Here is a 19,136-nt window from a genome sequence, read left to right as displayed (position 1 = left end):
CTTCACTCACAAATACAAAAAAATCAATGGAGGAAGGGAGAGTTGTGGCAGAAGGACACACAAGCTTTGTGGAAAGATATCAGCATTGTAGACAACTTAACAGGAGTTAAGTATATAAGATTCCATGAGGCTACAGAACAAGTGTGGAGGGATTACAGAGAAGATGCCAGTTTGTTGGAAGAAATAGCCAGCAAACTTTCAAAGAAAAGGATGTGACTGAAAGAATTTGACCAAGAAGGAGTCTTCCCCACAAATCATGCAAATTTTATTTCCTGGAACACTAGAGACATGTCAAATGCTGTGGCTGGTACTGTAGTAAATAAATACAATTTGTGCTGATCCAGATCTGAATGGGTGATGTACTTTTCATACTAGATCTTATGGAACCAAATGAGTGAAGGGTCCAAACAACTCAACTAAAAATGAAACAGTCTACCTCTAAACAATGAAGTTAATGAACATTTGAATGATTAGGGAGGTTTAAATTTTGTGAATCCATTTATTTCTTCACAAAGATATATTTCTTTGAAGTAAACTCACGTGGTTTAAAACAAGTTTCTGATCCATTGTTTGATCAGAACAATGATTAGACTTTCCCACTTTTTTATAGTATCTGTCAATCTAAATTTCACACTATAATTAGCTGATAACACCTAGTTTAACTGTTTTTGGTGAATTTTTTACATAGATGTATTTAGAAGTGAAAACAATTCACCTGTCGTTAGGCTTTAGAACTTAGTTTTTGAGTTTTTCATTTGTTTGTTTTTATTTTTGTTTGGGCCCTGGTGAAAACAGGAATAAGCAGATTTGAGACATGATAGGATATCCAAAGTTCAGACATACAAAGAACCTAGCCATATATTTAAATAGTTAGGTTATTAATCTTGTCCAAAGGCAAGTTAATGTGAGTGGGTGAATAGCTAGATTTGAAAGGTCTAAAATTACTAAAATTGCTTCTCTCTGGAAGAGGTATAAATTATTAGAGATCTAGTGATATGTTTAAAAAGAGGAGACAACTGTACATAATATGGCACCTCAGCCTGCATTGTAGCCCCTTCGGATAAGTACATGCTTGACAGTGTATTTTCTAAAACGGTTTCTCTGGACACATGTCTGCTATTTCAAGTCCCTGAACTCAGGGCCCTGTAATGTCCCTGTGTTTCCAGTGTATCAGAATCAGACAGGGACTAAGATGAAGACTCCTCTCAATTAACTACCTTTTTCCATTAATTCATTTGTAGTTTAGTAATACTTTTTGTCTATTTACAATATAATACACATTAACTACAGAAAATTGAAGGAAATTAAAATTACTTACATTCTTCCTCACAGAAATAAGATCTCAGTGCATATATATACATATAAATCCTTTTCTGTACATACAGATGTATATTATTTATTCACAAAATTGAGAGTACACAGGGAAATGGTACTGTAGTATGTATTTTTGTTAATCAATATATCTTGAGAATTTTCCACTGACATTAAATGTTTTTCTTGAATAAAATTTTCATAGCTTTATATATTCATCAGCAAATACTTATTGTCAAATGTGATAAGTACTCAAAAGATACAGCCTTCACCCATTTTCGGCAAAATGGGTAAAGGTGGTCAAAAAGCACACACTTCCAGTTATAAAACAAATAAATGATCAAAATTATCTCCACCCCCCCAAAACTATTTACAAAAAATTTTCACAGTTTTCTAGAAGTTCTTCTGAGACCTAACCCATTGGAGTGATTGGCCTGCAGTACTAGAGAAGCCCCACCATCCCCAATGCCCAGGCTACTCTCCATGGTGTCCTTGGGTGAATCTCACCTCACTGCTAGAGAACTTCTGCATCCCTGAGTGTGTGACTATATTATTTCTGGTTCATGGCTTTCTGGTTTTCTGGATTATTTTATCTCATGGCTAGGCAGTTCTCTCCACTGGAGGCAAACGTTGAGAGGTGGTACTTGTCTTTGCCAGGATTCTAAGAAACCTCTGGTGACTCAGACTTTTTAATAACCAGGTTACAGAGACTGCAATAAATCACTGTAGGCCAGTCTCAACTCTACGGTTGAAAGAGTTGTCCTACATCCTATGCTATGCCACTGGCATTACTATGCTTTGGCTGATGAAGAAATCTTCAAATTGCCTTTTGTTGACTATATCTGTCTTTTTGCACATTTGTGAGAGTAATTAATTATAAGATGTTACCCCATCTTACCTTAAAACCCCAGCTTGCTTATGTAGTAGAGAAAGTATCTTTTCCTTCTACCCTTCTAAGTTAAATGAATAAACAACGTGATATATTCATACACATTGAATACATATTTATGGCCATAAAAAGCAATGAATTACTGATACATACTACAATGTGGATAAACCTTGAAAAAATTATGCTAAGTGAAGAAGCCAGCTACAAAAGATTACATATTCTAGGATCCCACTAATATGAAATACCCAGAATAGGAAAATCTATTGAGACAGAAAGTAGATTCGTAGTTGCCTAAGGCTGGGAAGGACAGAGGAGTTAGGAGACGATAGCTGAGAAGGACGGGGTTTCCTTGGGAGTGATGAAAATGTTCTAAAATTGATTGTGGTGGTAGTTGTACAACTTGGTAAACACACTAAAAAACTATTGAATTATATACTTTAAATGGGTAAATTGTATGGAGTGTGAACTCTATTTCAATAAAGCTGTTACCAAAAAAATGCACTAGAAATACCTCTAGTCTCTCAAAAGGAACCCATGCTTACATGGACAGAAAGCGTGTACAAATGTCCCTGCTGATCTGACCATTGTCCTTCCAATAGCCTTATAGCCAACAAGCCACTGTTCAGATAACCACAGGACAATCAAGCTGTGCCTGGGATTCCTGTCCTTGGTTTACAAAGTTAGTTTGCTGAGTGGAAAGATTGGCTGGTTAGAGAATAACGAGGCTAATTGCAAGATTTGCGTGTGTCCAATATCTTGTGCATTGGAGCTAAAACCGGGCAAGTCACATGTCTCTACTCCATTATGAAATCAAATCAATGATACTAAATGGGAAAAGTACAAAGCAAAACTTATTTATTCAAATCTGCATCTCTTAAGGAATGATTGACCAAAAGAAGGAACTTAAAGAAAGAATAAATAAAATTTGTCATACATTTCCTCAGCTGGGAAAGGCTTTGCATTTCTTAGTTAAAGAGATTGCTTTCCACGATGAGTAGAAGACCTTCCTAATAACACCAGCTATGAATTACAAAAGCATCCAAAAGAACAGATGCCTTTGTAATTGGATGACAAGGGAATCTCAAAAATGCTGGGGATTATTTGCTATTATTTTATCTGTCATAAAACCAATTAGGCTAGGCATATGGAAATTATTTAATAATCATTTGCTGAACTGGAAAGGAAAGAGATTGTGAAACCAATTAAAAACAAGAGGGTATTTTTGGTTTATCAAAGCCTCTTAGTTTCTGTCAAAGCTGCACCAAACGTTATGCAATTGGAATTGGGACTGCCATGTAATAATCTGAACTCTAAATACCGTGCATTGTCTCTTTTCATGGGCCCCTTTCTTTTAAAAACCCAACCCCTTGCATGCAAGTAAAACTTCCTTATTTTTCCCAAAAATTGTGTACGAGTTTGTTTCAAGTATGGGGGAAATATCAACTCTCATTGCATTCTACAATATAATAAGGATATGCTACCTAACTCAGTAACTGTTATGTCAGTTTTGAACATATTTCTCCTACATACTCAAACTGATGTAAAAAGATTGGTAAGAATCAGAACAGGATAAGAAGACAAAACTGAAAAGGAAAGAGGATTATAAAAGATAAATTCGGCTTTAAATTTTATTTTTGAAAAGAGCCCTTAAAATTAAAAATGTTGAAGGAAACTTAAGTTTGAATTTGGTCAATAATTGCTTGCCTGAACTCTTTTCTTGATGTTGCTGATGTTGTTTCACTCTTTTCCCTCTCTTTCTTCCTTTCCAAATTGTCCTTTGTGCGTTAATACAATATAGTTCTCTTGGTTAGTCATCAGTCTTTCTTTCTTTTCTTTTTTTTCTTCTTCTTCTTTTTTTTTTTTTTTTTTTTGGCAAATCAAGTTTTAATACATATGCTTGGGGAATTCACATAGGCATGAAAACTCCAAAAACAGTGAAGCAACATTGGATATATAAGACTTTTGAACAAAGGAGGAAAAAAAGGGGGATGGTGTATTAGATTTCAGAAGTGAGAATGCGCAATTTACACATAGTTGAGGAAGAGCAGAATATACATGGCAGGAAAATTCTTGCTAAATTAGTCACCAATTTCAACAATGTCTCCTATATGGGGACCTTCTATTCCAGCCTCACTCTTGTCTTTCTAGTTCAGGCTGTCAGCACCAGTTTTCATCATCCTGTACAGACACACAGACACACAGACACACACACACACACACACACACACACACACACACACACACTCACACGAGTATATAATAATAGCAAAGTCCCTGGCTTTGCTATTATTTTATCAACTATAGACCCAAATAGGCTATGCACATAGTAAGTGTTTAGCAAATATTTGTTGAATTAGAGATAAAAGAGACTAAAATCAATTGAACTAAATTTGAAGATGAAAATACTAAAATTGTAGAAAATCCACTGTATGGCCACCAAGAACACTGCTCAGCTCCACATTTTCCAATTATATGTTTCCATTACTTAATGCCTAAATGTACACTTAGATATACATATGATACCTTAAATATCAAAAGCTTGTTAATTAAAGAAGACTCAGAAATGTTTGCAGTAGGCCAAGTTGTTATTTGAGAGTCAGGCAATTAAAAATGTCAGCTGGAAAATGAATAACATGGAAATTTTTGTCTTCATTGATCCAAACCGCCATTCCCCCAAGCAGTCAAGCAATCATGTCATTAAAAATTAAGCGCTTATGTTTTACCCAATTAATAACTAGAGCAAATATTAATCACACTAATGACAGAACATACACTTCAAGAGCTAACTGAAACTGGCATAAGAAATCGGGTAGGCATTTGTTTGTTTAATTTGCTTAAGTGATGGTTATTCATGAACCCACCCATGGGCTTTGGAGGCAAAATCCTTAGATTCAATTGCTGAGTAGCTGTGTGATCTTCAGCAAATATCGTTTTTAACCCCACTAAACCTTAGCTATTTCATCTGAGAACCACTGATAAAATTACACATTGTTGTTGTGAGGATTAAATGAGTTATGCACATAATTTATTTAGAGTATCTAAACCAAAAAAGCTTTCAGTAAATGGTAACAATTTTTATTAAAACTTTTTTTGTTTGTTTTCCAACTTTACTTCTCCCTTGGCTATCATTTGTCTTCTTCTCAAATTACCATTTTAAGAAATATACTTATAGATAACACATTGGCCTTCTGGACAATTTTTTATCCACAGTTGGGATTATTACTATTTAGAGAATAAGACACATTAATTACAAAATTATAATACCAAACATGGTACTATGAAAAAGAAAATCCAATAGGTATGAATCATTCTTTTGAGCATCTTAGCAGTTAAGGGAAGTAGCTTAAAGGAGATAACCTTTAAGGGAAAATTGTGTTAGGATAGAGATACTTTATTCATAGAGGGAAAGTATCGAGTGGAGAAGGTAGGAGGGAGAGAAGGGAAGATCACAAGAGAGGAGAAAGAAATTAAAGTACAAAATGGAGGAAATGACTGATAGACTAAGCTGCCAGAAAAAGTAGGAGTGGATGGAATCACGGGTACAGATAAATGGGTTAGTCCTAGAAAGAAGGCGTATATCTTCCCAGAAATGAGAAAATATGAGCTAATGTAGATGGATGTGGAGAAAATGTTAGTTGGAGAAAGAAGGTAAAAAATTTAATTGACATAAAATGTAGGACAACTGGTTATATTTGCATTTCAGATGAGCAATGAATACTTTTTTAGAACAAGCAGCTTCTAAATATTGCATGGGAAATACCTACACTTAAAAAAATTGTTGATACTTTATCTGAAATTCAAATTTAACTGGGTTCCTGTTAAATTTCACTTGGTTAATCTGACAACTCTATGAGGGAGGTCGCTTTTTATGATCTCTTTATTCTTGGTGAAGCCAGCTGTATAAAAATCTACCCAGACTAAAGATGGGAAAGAATGAAGACATGAGAGTGGAAAGAAGTGTAATAGTAAGGAAAGGCATAGTAATCTACTCAGGATAGAGTTTTTAAACAGTTAAATGAAAGACACTGAGCCTCTATGCCAACTGGTCATCTTCTTTGGTATTAAGGAATGAAATCTTAAGGGTTCTTTGCATTTCATCTTCTGGTAGGTCAACATCTAGCACTACTCTTCATTCTGATTCTCCACACTTAATTCCTTCCAATGTTGAGACCAGAATTAGTTCCTTGGGTGCCTAAGAAAATAAAATTCTTCTGGTCTCAACCCCAGGTCCAAGCAGTTCTATTTAACTACTTTAGTATGTCAAACCCTGATATAAAGGTTTCCCAGGATTCTTCTAAGATCACTTTCTGTAGTGTTTCTTGATGCATTGTTTTGATCTACCTGCAAAAGTTACTTTCTTAACAGGTGGCCATATTGAAATCTTTCTTAGCCACGTACTTGATTCTGGTCAATTAACAATTTCTAGTCTGGCTACTCTCAGGCATCTCTATGATCATAAGTATTGCCTCCTGCATATTCAATCATTGTATCACCCATTCTGAAAGCCCATGAGTTTCTAAAATCATACCCTCTCACATCTCCACCCGTTGCATGTCTGATGACCCAGTCACCATACCCCATGTTGTCAAACTACCATTCAGTAACAGCTTTGGCAGATATTAAAATTACATTTAACCCCAAAGGAGAAATATTTAATAGATAAATTTCAGAAACCATAGATGCAGAATGAGAAGATCCATTGAAACTCTCAAATTATACCATGGGTTATCTCCCCACTGGGATTACATGTCATACAACACCCTAAGTAGAATATTTGATAAAGTAGCCCTTAAGAGGTTAAATTCTGAGAAGTTGTTTTTTGTTTTTGGTTTTTTTTTTCTAATTCAATTTGGTCTAAGGGCACCTGATTTAACCTACCTAAAGGTTCATTTTTATCTTGATACCATCTGGTAAATTTCTATTAATGTTTATGAGATTCAAAGCCATAACGTATAATTGAACTATTCGTGATGTATTAATCTTCTTTTTAGATTAGTAGAAAATGCTGATTCATCAGGAAGAAAAATTAGACTCCCATTATATCAGGCTTTTTTTAAAAAAATCATAAGTTGTCAGGTCACTTGAAAAGTGTCCACTGAATCTTGACACTTTTCAATTGAAGGCCAAACTCAGAGACATGCAGTTAAGCAACATAGTTTTAGAATGCATTTAAATCTCTGACCAAATGTCAAGACTACCTCCTCAAGTTTTCTGAGAGAAAAATAAAATATTTTAATTGTATAAATGCATGCCAATTTAAAATACATAAACCATTAGTGGTAACTGTTAAGTTAAATCAGAGACTTGGGAACTGTGGGTAGACATTAGCATGAAGTAGTACCAGGTTCTCAAATTCTGTATCTGCATCCATGAACAGTGGTATTTCTCCAGTTATACTTCGGTACCCTGCCACTAAAATGACATCTTCCCAACTTGAGGGAAACAATCATGTGGAAAAAATAAAATGTTTTAATTTCAAGCTATTTTTTTCTTGTGTATATATGTGGGGGGAGGGGACTGGGAGGGAGGGAGAGAAAGAGAGAATCTATTTGGTATCAGCTCCTATTCATATAAACTAGAATATAATATAGGTTATTTGAATTAACATGAAATTCTGTTTGCATTTAAGTAAAACAAATGATCATAGCATTTTCTATTTCTCTGCAAAGAGCTTCAAGAATTCCATGATCTCTACAATCTGAACTCTTGTAAGATAACTGGAGAGGGCATCGTCTGGAGCCAGGGACTTGGTTTTACCTCCAGGTTTGCCATTTTTTATTAAGTTGCTTCAAGCAAGTTCATATATTTCTATGGACCCTAATTTCCTCAAATATAAAATAAAGGGTTGGGTTAGATCATTGGATTTTAAATATTCTTTAATTTAAAAACTTATTTTAAAACAAAATTTAACCAAGAAACATAAACAAATAAAAGCAAAACCTCTTTGATTGAATGGTAGGGATAGAAAGAAGAGCCCAAAATCATCCCCAAACTTTGTCTTGATAATGCTCAACCTCTATGCCCAGAAAACCCCACACAATCTTTATTATTGTATATTATTTGTTTTTATTTTAACTCTGGCGCTAAAACTCTAAAACCTTCTCCAGTTTTATCAAAGAATTATTTTATTAAATGCAAATACACTACTTTAGAGTTTATGGAGTTAATACAAACTTAATAATACGAGTTTTAAGATGCAATGCTAGTACTAAAATAAAGCCCTGAGATGAACTACAAGCATGAATGCCATTATAGTGAAGGGAAAACTTGAATCGGTCAGATATGATGGGTAAGCGACACATAGTAAATAAACCTGAAGTTAAGCAAAGCAAAAGCTTTGTCAAGGAAAAGCCACAAGAGAGCATCATGAGAGAAAGCAGGCCTGCCTCTAACACTTGTGGGGCCCAGTAAGACTATAAATGAATGACCACATATCACATGTCTGAATATTTAAGAGTTAGTAATCAACATTGTAAGTCAAAATTATACAAATCGCTATTTTTCCCTGTAAGTGGGAATTTTTTCAACAAATGGTGAAAATGACAGAAATTTTTAATAACACCCACATCAGTGGTGATCAGTAACTGTGACCTTCTGGCTGCAGCCTCCCCAACCACCATCCCCATAGATCTGTCTACATTTATGAAGCTCTAACTCTTACAGTAAACCCCTTGATTCACATGTTACTTAGGAGGGCTCTGCTTTCCTTATTGAACCCAGATTATGATGTTGATGTGGAATACATTCTCGGATAATAGAATCTTAAAAGTATGAACCTGGAATTGGTTCTCTCATTGATTAAATATGAAGACAGTAATGATGCTACAATTATTACATAAGGTTGGAGATTAGGAAGGACTCACAAAATTCCTTAGTGAACACTCACCTAAAATATATATAAAAATAAATGGTAGTAGAGCAAACACAGGAAGCATCAGGGACCTGACAGATTTCCAGGCTCAGTTTCCCAGGTTCCTTTCTCAACGACACAGGACGAGGCTCATTTCTAGATTAGGAGCCACCACAATATGTGTGAGGATTCTTAGTTTCAGGAGATCTCAGGCAAAAATCGCCAGAGGAGTCTTCTATGACCTATTCATCAATTAGCCAAAGCCAAGCTAGGTAACTGGTGAAACCAGATCTAAGTCATTAATCTTCATAGCCTTTAAAAATGTTGAAAAGCTGGCCCTAGCCTCCACCAAGGGAATTTCAAACTTTTAACAGCACATTAAAAATCACTAGTTAGCCCATCGCATTTTTATCTTGCCTAAGTGTCAATACCAGACTTCAGATTTCCCGGAGATGAGCAGATATATATATAAAACAGTATGTATCTCTGTAAGACAACTATCTTACGAAAATCCCATTGGCACTGGAAAATAAGACACTTACTAGAGTCTTATTCATGACATGGATTGGTAAAACCAAAAGAAATACTGCATTCCTGGAGAAGTACAGAGATTAATGTCACTGCCAAAGATTCGAAAGATATGGGGGAGGTGATGTGCAACACATAGCAAATCGATTCACCTAATCGGACTACGCAGAAGCCAGGGGAACCTTGGAGAATTACAGTGGATTACCATAAATTGATCAACTGGTGACTTGAATGGCAGTTGTTCCAACAAATCACACATCCCCCGATGTGCAGTGACTGATCTGGTGATTTTTTTCTGTCTCTATTCCTTTAACAAATGAAGGGCTAGTAATACACTTCCTATGCCATCTTCCAGGAATATATTAATTCTCCCACCGACTGTTTTAATCTAAGCTATAAGGAACTTGATTGTCTGGCCATTCCACACATCATGACAGCAGTTCACTGCACTGAATGCTGACTGACCTGGTGAGCAGAAAGTAACAAACACCCCAGATCAGTATAATTCAAACTGTCGTCTGCATTCCAATGACGATTTGAAACTTGTTGCCAATTCGTGATGAGTTAAGCACAAAAGCGTAGACTAAGAATTTAGAAATTTTATAATAATTTGACAGCATAATTTGGTCTGTTGAACCTAATATTAAAAACTTAAACTTATATTTTCTGTCTTCATAATTTTATTTTTTTAGCTATTCATTTTTACTGTATTTTACAAAAAGAACAGTCTGACATGGATTGGAAATTTAAAAAGAAAAACAAAAACATACCACAGAGAGTTTCAGAAATATTGCCATAGAAGTCTATTTTTACATGGCCTGTGAGCTAAGAATATTTTTTTTTACATTTTTAAAGAATTGTAAAAAGTGATGAAGGAGAAGGGGAAGAAGAAGGAGGAGAAGAAGAAACAAAGAGTATGATCTGCAAAGCCTAAAGTATTTACTCTCTGGCGCTTTACAAATTTTTCCAACCCCTACCCTAGACACTTGTGGCGTGAAGCATAAGAAATCAACCCCTCAATGATTCAGGGTTCTGTAAGTGCTAGAGGTCCAGTGCATGTCAGGATATCAGCTCTGAGGTGAAGGAGAACCTGGTGCATTTGGCACCTACTACCACAAGGAAAGAAGCACCACGCCTGTTGGGCCTCTGAGTTTGGGGCAGGAAAGTTGCTTGGACACATTTACCAAGTAACTTGTAGGACTTGTAGTGTTTAGTGGAGTCCAAAGAGCCCCCAGGGTCTACACCGCTACACAAGCCTCTGCTACTTGTGCCATGAGGCAGCAGCTCCAGTGGTACCTGAGGTATCTGCGTCAGAGATGCTGTACGGAGTCTTTGGCAGCCACCATCCATGAATCATCATGCAGACCCGTGGGATTCTAGAGTAAATCATGCCTCTTCTGCAGAAAACCACTCTCCTTGAAACAGCCTCTTCTGTACACTGGGCCCTGAATAATCAACCATGAGCCACACAGTTACCATTCAACCTGGACTATTTATCATAAGCTAAGTGCTATCTGAGCCACCAAGCCATAAAGGTTGATGTGGGTGGCAGCAGTCTATCATCAAGCGGAAGTGGTTTATGAGAGACTGGGCTCAGAGAGTCCTGCAGACACACAAAAGCTGTATGAGCTGGTGGTTTAGACTCTCAGGCGCCCACTCCTGGACATTGTCTCTTCTCCCTCACCTCATACTATATCCTCGTGGAGACCAGTTGGGCATGGTTTACAAATGCTTCCAGAAGAGAGTTAAAACCACCCAGAAATGGATGACAGGAGTAGTCCTGAAGGGGAGTTGTTTAAGGGATATCCTAGCTGCAGCTAAAATTTGGGGCAGTTACCTGGTTTACCTAAATGATGAGATTGCCTGAGAGACAAAAATACAAATCTGCATGTATTTGTGTACAGTTGCTAACAGTCTGGCTGAATGGCCAGGGATTCGAAAAGAGTAAGATTCAAAACTTGGCAAAGATGCTCAGAAGAGGTATGCGGATGGGTCTTTCAGCACGGGAACAAAGTGGGGGTATTTGTGTCTCATGTAACTATAGCAGGGTAAACATAACAAAGCAGGCTTCAGCAATTAGAAGGACAAAATGTTCCGTTCTGTGAATAGCAACATGACAGGAGCTGTGGAGATTATGTGTAGGCTCAAAAACATGAATTTTCATTCATCACAGCTACTAATGTGCCTACATCCACTGCTTAGGGAGACATTATCAACAACATCGACACTAATTCTGAGTCCCCACTAGACAGAAAACTATATATACTTGCTTAGGGCAAAGGGATTATGGCAGTGGAAGTGGAAAGTGGGAATAGCAACTATCATTGTGAGACAAGGTGTGGAAAAATGTCTACCAACCGTCCATGTTTTCTTTATTCATTGATATGTGTATATTTGCAAAAATCAACCTTCCCCTCCCACCTCCATTATAAAATATAAAATAATCTCATATTCACCGACTCTGTATTTCAATACTCAAGTTACAGAATATCAGAAATCGATCAAGTGGCAGATGAGCACTACTGCCTTCCCTTTTAGGAGAATAAATGTGTCTGCACTTAAATCAATGTGAATCACATCGTTTTAGTGGGAAGCAAGACATTATAATTGTTTTTATTCGGAAATTAAACATAGGAAGAAGTGCTGTACATGGTTGCTGAGTTGATAAGAGGGTGAACTTTGTTGAACTGTCTGTTGTCAACTCAGCATCGTCCCTAGTCCCCTCTTCTATAGTGCAGACGGGGTAGCCAGAAACTACATTTCTTCGGGATCCCCTACTTTGTATGGTTCCTGGTTAGAGTTTGCCGATAAGAGAAACTCTTGCGGTATTTTGTAGGCAGAATGGAGAAGAGATCATTATTCTTGGGACTCAGGGTAACCAGATTCACGGGTGGATGAAGGAGATGCAGCAACTGCCCGGGCATTCCGGAGGCGCCCACATTTTTGTCACATTCTGACAGTTGGTAGGAACTTCCCAGGAGATACAGAGATAGAAGCAGTTTCCTGGCAGCCTTTTCAGAATCACAAGCTTTAGCACTTTAGGCTGAGGTCATTAGTGACTATTTCTCTTACCTTCCAGCTGCAGACTCTCCAACATTCACTGTCTCAGCTCTTCTCACGACCATGGAAACCCTAATTCCTCTAATTGACTTTTTGTCCCGTAATACCTAGAGTGGTTCTGTTTTCCTGACCAAACCCAGATTGATACAAATTATTTGCCTTTTCTTGTATCTATGTGCTTTTGCCGCTCAAATTCTCTCTGATTTCCAAAGCACAGACCATCTGTGACGCTGGCAGCAGCATGCCTCACAAACTTTTATGGCATTTGGATCTGGTTACCTTTTGTTGTGAAAATATAGGGAAAGATGTGGAGAAGAACTTCCCTGAGGCCTGAATAGAGTTAGTTATGAGACTGGATGTTCATGATTTCAGTTGTGCTGAGTCCTGGATCCCAGGTGACAGAAATAAGCGTATGGTTTTAAATAAATGTATTCTGTGTGTGTGTGTGTGTGTGTGTGTGTGTGTGTGTGTGTGTGTGATACACAGGGCCCTCTAAAATGCAGGGCCTGGAACAGAGGTCTGTCTTGCCACAATCTAAAGGCAGCTCTAAGAGCAAGAATCATCTGCCAGAAAGACTATGAAGGGAACTTATATAGATGCTATATCTTCTGGTCTATATGTTACCATCATTTTTAAAGCTGTTACAGTCAGAACCTGGAATGTATTGTTTACATCGTTATGTGAAGCCATTGAAATACATGGAGTGATTCATTCATGTTATTCCATAAATAAAAGCAACAGACATGAAATTAGTCACAAAAGCACTAAGTCACACTCTCCCTTTATTAGTCACATCAAAGGCCCAGAGGAACATGCTATTAAGCCCTCAGGATGATTCACTGGAAGAAAAAAATAAAAAGTCCACAAATTGCTTTAAGCCTTTTAGAATTGTACATCAGAAATGCTTACAATAAATATGCTCCCGGTAACAACCAAGAAACCAACCAAGTTACATATATGTTGCAGTGTGTTGTGGGACTTCCTACTGATTCAGTGGTATCTAAGCCCACTTAGAAGACACCAATTGCTGTCTTAGCAGTAAAAAAAAAAAAAAAAAAAAAAGATTTCAGGTTCATTTTAATCCTAAAATTAAAGAGATAGAAAAGATGCTAAGAGATCTTCAAGTTCATCAGGATTAGACTGAAATTGCTCCAAGAACAGAATCCAGTCCCATTAGGCTCTCGAAGGAAAAGATGCTCAACATCCTCTGTTGCCATTCCCACTGCTGGGTACCATTCTAATTCTTAGATGTGACTCTAACCTAAATCAGATCTGTTGCTATTTCTTGTCCTTTGGTCCACAGTAGATAAGGATGGTTCACATGCTCTGTGTTAATGAAAGCTTTGAGATATAAAACTTATATAGATGCTATATAAGTTTGTATATAAAATACACATGTGACCCTGATGCCTGGGTTCATTCCTTCACCAATGCGTTTATGAGCACCTTCTACATTACTGCTGTTTTACATACTGCGAAAACAGGACGAAACAAAAGGAGCTCACAATCTAAACGTAAACCTGAACACCACTTTGAAACTTTGTATCTCTGTATGGTTTATAAACTACTTTCATTCTCTTGATAACATTTGAACTTCATAAATATCTTCCAATAATTGCCAGAATTACCCTATCAGCAATATGACCCAAGACCTAAGAAAGACATGAAGGATATTGGACACTACCCTATATCTTTCAATTCTTTGTCCAATGCTCTTTCTATTATGCATGCATTATAAAATTGTTTTTCAGTGAAACCCTTTCTTCGAATGAAAACTGAAGCAATAACGCAGCATATTTCAGATACAAGTCTGAGCCCCACTGCTGCATTCAGTCAAACCAGGTCTCAATATTGTCATCCATTTTATTTGTCCTACACATTCATTATAAAGAAGACATGTCTCCAAAGTACAGTGAATACGTTTTTTGAACATTTCATGGGAAAATGGAGAGGGTACAGATCACCTCCTATGACTTACTAAAAATTGTACGAGGCAATTTCCCCAAGTTTTCTGAGGGCCACTTAGCCGATCAGTAGCCCTTTCTCTCACCTGTCTGCCATTCCCTCTTTCTTTCAGCTTCCTCAGCTTTAAGGCAGCAGCACACACATCGCCAGCTCTAAAACACACACTGCCCACAGGTGACCCTCACTACTCCATGCAACTCTCCTGGCAGGGGTGGGTCAGGGCCCATTTTGACCCAGATGCTTTAATTAGGGATTACTTGGTTGTAACAAAACATAGCCTCAAACTTTCTTAAACAAAAATTAGAGTTAAGACTACTTTATTCCCATGAAAGACAGGATCAGGAAGTGGAAATCCAGGTGACAGGGTTCCTTTGCAGTTTCTCTAAGCCCTGACTCAGTGGCTGCCCTATGACTATCACCTGTTGCGGAAAAGTTTTCTCTGCTTCTCCCAGGGGGATTAAGACGTCCGATGGGGGTCAGAAAACAACTGTCGTGCGGGAGACCCTGCACGCTGCGCCATGTGTTACGCGGGGTGGCATGTAGGGTCTCAGCTCCTGCTCCCCACATAGGAACGCAGGATGTGGTGAGGCCAAAAAGGAACACCCACGGAGCCATAGATGGGGGATTCATACCACTATATTCCTGCTGGCGGCATCCGCCTCTTTGCAATCCACTCCTGCTAGCTCAGGCATCATCTTCTTGCTAGCCCCCATTTGCTAGTGTAGCCACGGCAATTATATTAGTGGCCAATGGCTCACTGGTTACAGTTGACGGCCAACTAGCCAGAGCTGATGGCCATCCAATCACAGTTGATGGCCATTTACTACTTGAGCCAGCACCTTTCTATGTGAGGCCGAGAGCCTGGAAACTGCTCTCTGGGGCTCTGTCCCCACAACAACTTTAATTTTAGCAACCACCAGAGACTGGCAACAATTCCACGTCCTGTGAGAGAAAATCTGGTTGACCCAGCATGTGCCAGCTAGGTCAGATGACCAGTAAACCATGGTCAAAGTCATGTAACCCATTCCCTACCCAGCAGAGGTGGTGCAGATACGCTGTCAAGAAGGGGCTTTGGAGACAACTTGTAAATTGGCTAGACATACATATCATTTAAAGCTACGTCTGAATTTGAGAGGTCAATATTTATCTACTCAGTCAATCAGTTAGCTCTTCAGTCAACAAATGTTAAGTTTCTGCTGTGAAGAACGTTCCATGGAGAAGAAACAAAGACTCAAACATGTAGCCTGTGCAGAGACAATCTGTCTAGTAGAGAGTAAAACATGTATACAGATAAGATAAAATGTAGACGTCCTATGACTCCCTACATTTCTGTAGGATAGTTTTTAAATATTGTCTTTGTATTTTATTGAGAATCTAAGAACACAATCCTATCCTGGATTATCTAGAAAAATGCTAAGCAAGTTTTGCCACAGACTTTCATTGTTTAAGTCTGATTAGTGTTTATGTCTGAGGCATAAAATGACCACCTAAAGTAACCATTTTTACTTTAAACTGTTCAATGAAGTGTTTCTTTCACTGGAACCCATAGATATACTTAAGGAGCTTTGAGGCTTCCCAAATTTAAGAAGCACTGATATAAGGAAAAAGTTGAAAAAGTGATGTCATTTATTGAAACCCTCCAATGAACTACATGTTATTAGAAAGCTTTTATAAATTTTCACTTAACTTTAAAATAATCACTTGAAGTTAGTATTATTATCCTCCATGTGTAGGTAAGGAAACCGAAGCCTATAAAAGCTAAGCAATTTGCCCAAAGGTCACAGAGATGGCCAAGTTGTTGCCATTATGATAACCCAAGTATATCTCATACTATCTCACCTACGTTCTTTCTTCTACATCATGTTGACTAAGAACCGGGAGCATTTAGGTGCTACTCTCCATACTTTCATCCACGGCATCTAGGTGGTTAGGAGGTCGTTCTGGCAAAATCAGAAAAGCTGAAAAGCATGAGGTGCATACAGGAGACAAAGATTATTCAAATCTGATAAATGTAGTGAGCATGAAAGTAGGGTTCTCAGATTTAGCAAATTAAAATTCACAACACCCAGTTAAATTTAAATTTCAGGTAAATAATGAAGCATTTTTATAGTATAAGTATTTCCCATGTAGTATTTGGGGTATATTCATACTAAACAATTACTCATTTATCTGAAATTCAAATACATATCCTGTAAATTATCTGGCATCCCTCCATGTATAAGCAGGAGGGCATAAGCAGGAGGGGTAGGGAGTGATGGAGATCATTGGAGCGGAAGGCTGTCAACTTACTAAGATTACACTTCTTGAGGCAGAGGAGAATCATTTGGGGTTTCTGAGAAAAATAGTGACATGATTGGATTTGTGTTTCAGGAAGATTAATCTGGCTAAGAAAGGTCAAACAAGTTAGAGACATGAAGTATTGGAGGTAGCAATTCCTAGGAGAGGTATGAGGGCCTGAATTATGCTAGTTGAACTCGAATAGAGGTGCCAGGGCAGATGTGAGTGACATAACAGAAACAGCAACATCAAATTAGGTAATCTCAAATTGGCGAGGGAAATTTGCCTACGTGAGTTTGTAGAACTAGCAAACATCTTTGAAAAAAATATTTACCATTGTCAATATTTCTATTTTAAAGCAAATACTTGAAATGCCTCGTGGATTGTTCCCCCATACTTGGGTGACATTTTCCCCAAAAGCTATGTAAACAACTCAGACTCAATCCTGAGTTCCTCCACGAAGTTCATGAAGTAGTTTTTCATTGTGACAGTGAACCCAAAGCAGACACTCAAGAGGCGTATGATGGATGAAGGACAGCTTTGAGCTGCCAATGGGAATAAAACACAGAAGAAGACTGAAGATTACAGCTCACCAGAGAGAAACCTTACCTTTTGATTGTTTTTTATCAAGCATGGAGTTTATCTTTTGCCTCAGGACTGCAATATTTTCCACATGGGCACAGTAGTTTATGGTCACAACATAGGTACCCTCCAGAGGTTACCTAACTCATTCATCATGCCCAGTCTCTAGCTGTCACATGCATATTATCTAGGTACTGCAAACACACACACACACGAAAATAGAATGTGCTGGCAGTTTTAGAAATTTTAAAAAATCAATTTTTAAAATTTATTCAGCTAATGTTACATATCTCTATGCTATAAAATAGGGATGAGCAAACTAAAGCTCACAGGCAAAATCTGGCCTGCTGCCTGTTTTTATAAATAAAGTTTTATTGGAACCCAGCCACACCCATTTATTTAGCCACTTTCAAGCCTTCATGGCAAGAGAGATCCCATGTCCTGCAGGATAGGCAAACATTCCTAAAGAGGTAGATAATATATAAGTGAGGCTTTGTGGGGCCATTCAGTCTCTGACACAACTACTTTATTCTGCACTGGGGAGCAAAAGCAGCCATAGACAATATGGAAATGAATGGCGGGCTATATGCCAAAGCAATTTTACGTATAAAAGCAGGGTGTCAACCTGCAGCCATAATTTGTCACTGTCTGGTCTAGACCTTAAAATGTCTCTGGGGTACGTATCTAGAAAAAGCAATAATAATTTTCCCCAAAACTAACCAGTATTTTCATTTATCTCTGCTAGTGTAGACAGAGGTTTGACAAAACATGTTTTATTTGTTTGGTTTTAGTTTTTCCATTGGATGACTTATTTATCTTGGATAACACAATTTCAGCAGATCATAATTAAATCTCAAGTTCATTTTATTCTATTTTTTTCTTATTTAAATATTTGTTTTATGAGTATGTCTGTTTCAAAAGAGAAAACAATTTTCATACACTTCTCAAATTTATTTGACTAGAGATAGGTTATGGTATTTTGTTTTGTTTTTATTTCAACACGTACTTGGGTAACCTGAGTTCTTTGGTAAAGTTTGCATATAGATTCAGCTACATGATGACAAATTTCTGGTAGTTGAAAAGGAAAATCTACCAGCATTTAGAAGGCACATTCTGAATTTACCCATTGCTACATCTGGGTGATATCCATTATCCATGAAACAATAATTCAGTAAAAATCCAATCAGATACAGAAACCACACCAGTAATTTAATCGGGGAAATTTTAACATCAAGATTCATTAACCAGTACAAAAGCAATGCACATTTTACTAGTAAAAGGTAAAAAAAAAAAGACTAAAGAATATGGGAAAAGTAGACAGGAGAGTAGCCACTACCATTGGGCTGAAAAAGAGCACCTGAGGAAGAAAGAAACTCATCACAGGACTCTACCAGGGCTGAGATCCAGACTTTATTGCAGGGCGTGGCTATGGCCCATCAGTTGGCCAAATTTGCTGAATTCCTGTAGGCTGAGGCTGACAAGCAAAAAACCAACTGCTCCCAAAGAGATGTGCATGGAAGCCACCCACGGGGGTACTGACTGGACTTGCTACAGAGGAAGCTGCCCACTGGCGTGCCCTCAGGATTCACTGGGATCCTGGTGAAACTACCTAGGAAGACAGTGGCTCACACTGACAAGGTAATTGGCACGAATAATTGCATTTTGCAAATCAGG

Source organism: Rhinolophus sinicus, linkage group LG05 (assembly GCF_036562045.2).
Source record: "Rhinolophus sinicus isolate RSC01 linkage group LG05, ASM3656204v1, whole genome shotgun sequence".
Lineage (NCBI taxonomy): Eukaryota > Metazoa > Chordata > Mammalia > Chiroptera > Rhinolophidae > Rhinolophus > Rhinolophus sinicus.
The sequence above is the reverse complement of the archived record's forward strand: the minus strand, read 5'-3'. Positions refer to the sequence as shown.